The sequence below is a fragment of the Canis lupus genome, chromosome 33, assembly GCF_011100685.1.
Source record: "Canis lupus familiaris isolate Mischka breed German Shepherd chromosome 33, alternate assembly UU_Cfam_GSD_1.0, whole genome shotgun sequence".
Taxonomy (NCBI): domain Eukaryota; kingdom Metazoa; phylum Chordata; class Mammalia; order Carnivora; family Canidae; genus Canis; species Canis lupus.
Window position 1 is genome coordinate 10596202 of NC_049254.1, and position 6548 is coordinate 10602749.

At 33.8% G+C, this 6548-nt stretch overlaps 1 pseudogene; it reads right to left on the reverse strand.

The window, feature by feature from the left end:
- Nucleotides 1-4385: 4385 nt before the first annotated feature.
- On the reverse strand, nt 4386-4860 carry LOC100686704 (annotated as a pseudogene).
- Between the last annotated feature and the right edge of the window lie 1688 nt (nt 4861-6548).

Genomic DNA, 6548 nt, shown 5'->3' on the forward strand with positions numbered 1-6548 from the left:
ATAAACCTATAGTCTGTGGCTCATGGGTGGCTCAGTCAGTTAAGTGTCTGCCTTCGGCTCAGGTCATGAGCCCAGGGTTCTGAAAACATATAGTCTCAACATAGTAATTTAAAATTAAAATCTTAAAAAAATAAAAAATAAAAAAATGAAATTGAAATTTTGGGGCAGCCCGGGTGGCTCAGCAATTTAGCACCGCCTTCAGCCCAGGTTTGATCCTGTAGACCTGGGATCGAGTCCCATGTCAGGCACCCTGCATGGAGCCTGCTTCTCCTTCTGCCTGTGTCTGTGCCTCTCTCTCTCTCTCTCTCTTTCTCTCTGTGTGTCTCTCATGAATAAATAAATGAAATCTTAAAAAATAATAAAATTGATCTTTTTTGGAAGATCTCACCCATGACTTTTATGTTTTAAGGAGAATCTGAACTTTGAAAATAAACCATTAGATTTATGCATACTTTATTTTACTCATTGTATCTTGTAAATGTAAATAATGAGACTCTTTGTCTACTTTTACTATATTTTAGGTCAGCGCAACAGGAAATCCTCAACTCATTATCTGCAGGAATAGAAATTGAAACTTTATAGCAAACTGGGTCCATAGTTTTTGTGAAGTTTTCACAGTATTAAAATCAACTGAGTAATGACTTTGCATTTCTAAAATAGGGAAACAATAGAAAATTTGAAAAAAATACAACGCGCTTTTTTCAGTTTGAGACACATTTCTAAAAGTGCAAGTTATATAAATAAACACAAAAATTTTAAACTTCAAATAAAATTCACAAATAAGAGGTCATAAGGCAGTGGATAATTTAGTGTCAAAAGTAATTTGAATAAGTTCTATTTCAGTTTGGAGAAGAGACAGATCAATTGACATAGAGTAGAAATGTAGAAGGAGATCTTGAAGAATTAAAAACTCACTCTCTTTGTGATTTCAAGTCTGTTGATTTCTGTTCTTCAGTTCCCTGTCTCATTTTTTATTTTTCTTCTAACCTCTCTGGTTCCTTCTTGCTCATGGTTTAATTTGTGCCTACTGCCCCCACCCCAGTTACTTGGTAGTCTTTGCCCTTGATTCTACATTGATGCAAGCTTTCTCAGTTACCTAACATAGTTTCTCTTTACCTAAATTAAGAACTCCTAGAGAATTTCACTGGTCTGGTTTAGGGATTAGGATAGCAATTTTCACATGGCTTTTTTAGACCATGGCATATATTTTTTAAGTGGAAATCAACACTGAAGAAATAATAACAATGTAATAATAAAGTATTGAAGTTCAGTAAGATTTGAGCAGATTAATAGGTTGATTTCTGACAGCTTAATTTTGTTTATTAGAAGGTGAAAACAACTTTTTTCTTTAGTCATATAAATGAACTCTTATTCAATATTGTTAGATTTATTTTCTCACAGTTGACCCAACATTCCACACTTAATTCTGTTTTATGCAATTTGTTTCTTCATTTCATACCTCTTTCTGGAAGCTTCTCTAATGAATTTACCAAATGTTTTAGTATGTCTGTGATACATTGTTAGTGTGTTAATATGCCAGTCAATTTTCTATTTGTGTCACACATATTTACTACTTACCATATATTCATATGTGTATACCTGGTCACACCCACGCAATTGTAGAATTCTTGAAGTTATAGTGTTTCTTATATTTACTTCTTAAAAACCACAGCCATATTATGAAATTCTGTACTTAGAGCCTGATGCTAGTCTCTTGAGGCCAGCAGTCAAACACTATTCTTCAAAATGCCAGAGGGAGTTTAGAGTAAAACTATAGCTGTGGTTCAGTAAAAATTTCTGGTCAAATTACAGGAAGATATTGCATATGCTAGTCCCAGAGTGGTTTAAGAGTATTTACTTCCAGGGCAGCCCAGGTTGCTCAGTGGTTTAGCACCTGCCTTCAGCCCAGAGCCTGATCCTGGAGACCCGGGACCAAGTCTCACATTGGGCTCCCTGCATGGAGCCTGCTTCTCCCTCTGCCTGTGTCTCTGCCTTTCTCTCTCTGGGTCTTTCATGAAAAACTAAATAAAATCTTAAAAAAAAAAAAAGAGTATTTACTTCCAAAATGTTGGTAAAACGTGTGTAAGATTAGAACCAAAAACACCTACAATTTATTGAGCGCTCACACATAAAAATAAATTAATGATGGATGAAAAGCAAACTTCTAACTGAATATTCAACCTTAAATTTTACTTACCTGGGTAGAATCATCTTAATTTCAGATATGCAAAACATAAATTAATCTGACACTAAGTTCTTCACCATTTGTTTTTCAAAAGGAAATGCAGTAATCAGAGATCTCACTTAATCGTTAGACCTCACAAAATCTGGTTGAGTTGCAAAGAAAATAACTTAAAGAAAAGACATGAAAGGAGAATATTTTTATTATAACTTATATAATTTTGGAAATAGAATGTAAGTGATTAGGAAGTAAAGAGATTTTTCTGAGTTAAAAATAGACTCACAAATATTTCATTATTATCTTGTGATGCAGTTCAGAAACTAGTATAATAAAAAATCGAAAAATATTGAAGAAGCGAAACTCAGACTTTATCCATTTTATTAGATTATAAGTTTATTAGATTATAATTCAAATCATCAGTAAATAAATACCAATGGAATAAATATCATTACATTACTGCTTTACTAATAACAAATTCTAACATCTAAAAATACAAAATTTGTTCCATAAATGGAATTGTATGCAATGCTACTCAATGTGCAGTCAGAAGATTAGCTGCCAGACCACAGGCTAATTGTTACTATACCAAGATAAAAGAAATAATGCGCTGCCTTCTTCATTGAGACAGTCTTGCTTTAAAAAAAAATAAAATAAAACATTGTTGAGCTTAATAATAGTTATGATTTTTCTTTTTGTCACAGATCTCTTTATCAAATTGTAGGTGATATTTTGTACTTAATTTTTTGTTGATGAATAATAACTATATATAAATGAACACCCAAACTATGTACTTTTTTGTATAGTTTTTAGTAAGGCAGATATAGAAAGTAGCATAGCTTTGTTTGTATATTTAAAATCTCTATAGTTTTACCTCATGGATCAGAATTACTAACAAATGCTCTCCTTTTTTGTTTTATCAGAGCATATATGTTGCCTTCATTTGAAAAGCAGTTTTACTGGATATAAAATATTTGATTGACTTTTTTTTCCTTTCAACATTTTTATTGCTACTTGTTATTCCATTGCTACTTGTCTTTTCTTTTTTTCTGGTAAGAAGTCAATGGTAAATCATATTATTGCTATTATTCCATTAATGAGTGAATCGTTTTTCTCTTACAGCTTTAATGATCTCCTCTTTGTCTTCCATTAGTTTGTTATTGTTGGTCTGGCTGTTGATATATTTTGTTTCTCCTACATAAAGTTAAATAGAATCAAATTTGAAAATAGGTTAACCATGAATTCTTCAATGTTTTTGTATTTTTCTTCTCTCTCTCCTTGGGAAATCAGTTGCACATTCATTGGTCAGCTTGATGTTGTCCCACATATCTCTGTTCATTTTTATTGAAGTTTTATTTTATTTTATTTTATTTTATATTTCATTTTATTTATTTTATAAAATCTGTTCTTTGTATTGGATAATTCCTATTGATCTGTTTTGGGGGTTTTTTTTGGTTTTGCTTTTAAAGTCAAAATGAGTATTTTAATTCAATTTCAGAAAAACATTCGGTCATATGAACTTGAATTAGAAAAATTAAAAAAGAGGCTTATTTTTCCAGAAATGCAGGACAAAAGAAATAGCCCTTAATAAGTTCAATGATAATTTCTGTTTCATCCTTTTGCATTAGAAGCTATTGAAGCACCTGCTTTGAGGGTCACCTGACCCTGTTTATCTCCCTCTACCTGGCACAGGATAATTCTCCTCTACCTCCATCCCTCTTTTTAATTGTGTAGATCTGAAGACCCTGAGCTCTGACCAATGAAGAGAACTGTCCTTTAAGCTAGCAGCCCATAGGCAGTGACACCGAAAGCCCCACCATGTGTCTCAATGGCAGAGGCCATGGAGCTGGTATTGTTTCCACTGTTTCAGGAAGAGGAGCCAAAAGCTGACCATCAGCACAAACCAAGGCCGAATATGGAGAGAGTAGGTGGGCTTCTAGGCCCAGATTGGGAGCAAGAAAAGAGAATATTTTAGTCATTCCATCTTTAGAAACAAGGGGGAAATTGGATCCTTTTCCACTGCTATGGTCTATTAGCTACTCTGTGCTACTGAGCTCCAAGGTGATGTGCAAGCACAAAAAGGTTTGAATAAATCAAGAGAAATTTGCCCTGGCTGGAGCAGAGAGTAACAAATAGGAACATAGGTCATTAATTATTTATAGGAAGACAGTGATGGGAACTTCAGCTCTTAATGTGGCTGTCAGCCTTAAAGGAACAATACAGTAAGAACCAAGACAGCCACTCCCAACTGATACAGCTGGGGAATCTTCAGGCCTTTCCCTAGTCCTACATCAAGTGTTAGACCCCATTCCAGGTGTGATACATGAGAGGGAAGAAAAGTGCAAACTTGGATGTGTAGACTAGCGATGCCCCAAGACACACAAACTTTACAATTCCAAATGAGATGCAAAGCTCCCAGGGACCAAAAAGGCCAACAAGCCAAAAAGAGAGACCCCTTTACTCAAGGCCATACCAGTACCACAGTGGCAAATGGATACTGCCATAGGAAGAGATCAATTGTAGATAGTGATATGTGGAGACAGAGGACAGTTTAAACTAGCGTTATTTTTCCAGAACTTCTCCATCTCTTCTTTGGCCGTAGTTCCCAAAGGAACAGCATTTCTGATAAGGTGGGCACAGAGACAATGACAGCCAATATGTCTCAACAAGAGTCCAGCCATCTTCTCTACTGATCTACTTTTAAGTTAACTGATTTGTGCTTTTGCATTTCTGTTCTGTTTGTAAATCTGGGTAGTCAATGTTTTTCCATTATTTTGGTTTTTGTTTATTTAAGTACTAGAATTTTCTTTTTTTTATATAGTTTATGTTTCTCTACTGGAAGTCCTTTTGACAAATCACTACAATTATATTTTTCCTTAACTCCTTAAATATAGTTTTCTTTAATTCCTTTAAGATATTTACAAAAGCATCTTTAATGTCTGTTAAATCCAACTTATGGATCCACTTAGAGACATTTTCTACTGACTGTTTTTTTTCTTGGGTGTGGGTCAACTTTCTGTGTCTTAGTATGACTTGTAATTTTTATTGTTGTTGAAAGCTGGATATGTTAGATAATATAATGTAACAGCTTCAGATTCTTCCTTTTATTTGAAGTTCTGGTTTTTATTTTATTACTTTTGTAATTTAAATTTATTGAATCTCTCCCCTTATAGTATGCAGGTATTAAATGTCACTAATAATTCTCTTATTTTTATTTTTACAATGGTTAGCTAGAAGTTGCCCCAGTGTCTGAATAGATTAACTGTCATTCAATAGCTGAGTATTTCTCCCTCTCAAATATCTTGAGATTGTAAGGCTTCCTTTTCTGACAAAAGATTTTTGTGTGGATTGGAGAGAGTGTTTCTGTGATCAATTGTTTTTCAAGTCTGTCTGAGGACTTTACTTTCTGGTTTACCTCTCCCCAGTCTCTTTTTCTAGATATTTCTTGACATCGAGAACCAAGGGTTCTTCATTCTCCCATGGCTGTTCACATTCAAGTTCCTATTTAATGAGACTACAGAAACCCTCCTCATGTTTCTTTCACTTAGGAATCACCTAGAGAATTGTTAAAATGTTACTACATTGTCTCCAAGTCCCTTAGGAACTGGGAATTGGGTCTCTTGAGAGGCCCTGGAATGACACATCTCCTAAAAGATTATTAGCTTCTTACTGGACCTCTATATGAGACAAACTGAGTCCAAGTATTTCTTCTCTGGGATGCAGCCATAAAGTCATTTGCATAGCATTTGCTTTTGACTGTATGTGTTAAAGACAATTTTGTCTGACAGAGTAGAGATCTAATTCTCTTCATTGTTTGAATTGTATTTTTTTGACTTAATAAATAAATGAAATAAAATTGCTACTGAAGCAATAATGAAGAGTCTTATTGCTACATATACCTTAATAGCTTCCTCTAATTCCATGAGAAGTCTACTCTTTCCTCCTCTTTCCACATTTAACAAATCTTTCTTTCTAGGAGTTTTTCCTTTTGAGTGTTCTACCTATGAAGCTTCAGATCCTTTTTCTATTGCTGTGTTGAGTTCTGATTTTAAGTACTTATTGGAGAAATATACCAAGTATCTAAACAAAAGATATGATCAGGAGAACACTGGCCTTCCACTGATATACATCAATGTCTCTATAAAGACCACAGGCAGCTTTTGAATGTGTTTTCTAATTTGTGTGCCTGTGTTAACTCGTTGTCTTAAAAGTTTATCTTCTTCACTGAAAGAAATATACAGTGAAAGAAATATATAGTAAAAGAAATATGAACCCTGGTGTGAGATTTCATTTTTTGAAAATTTCATTTTAATTTTCTTTTTTTTTTATGATTTATTTATTTATTTGAGAGAGAGAGAGACTACAAGGG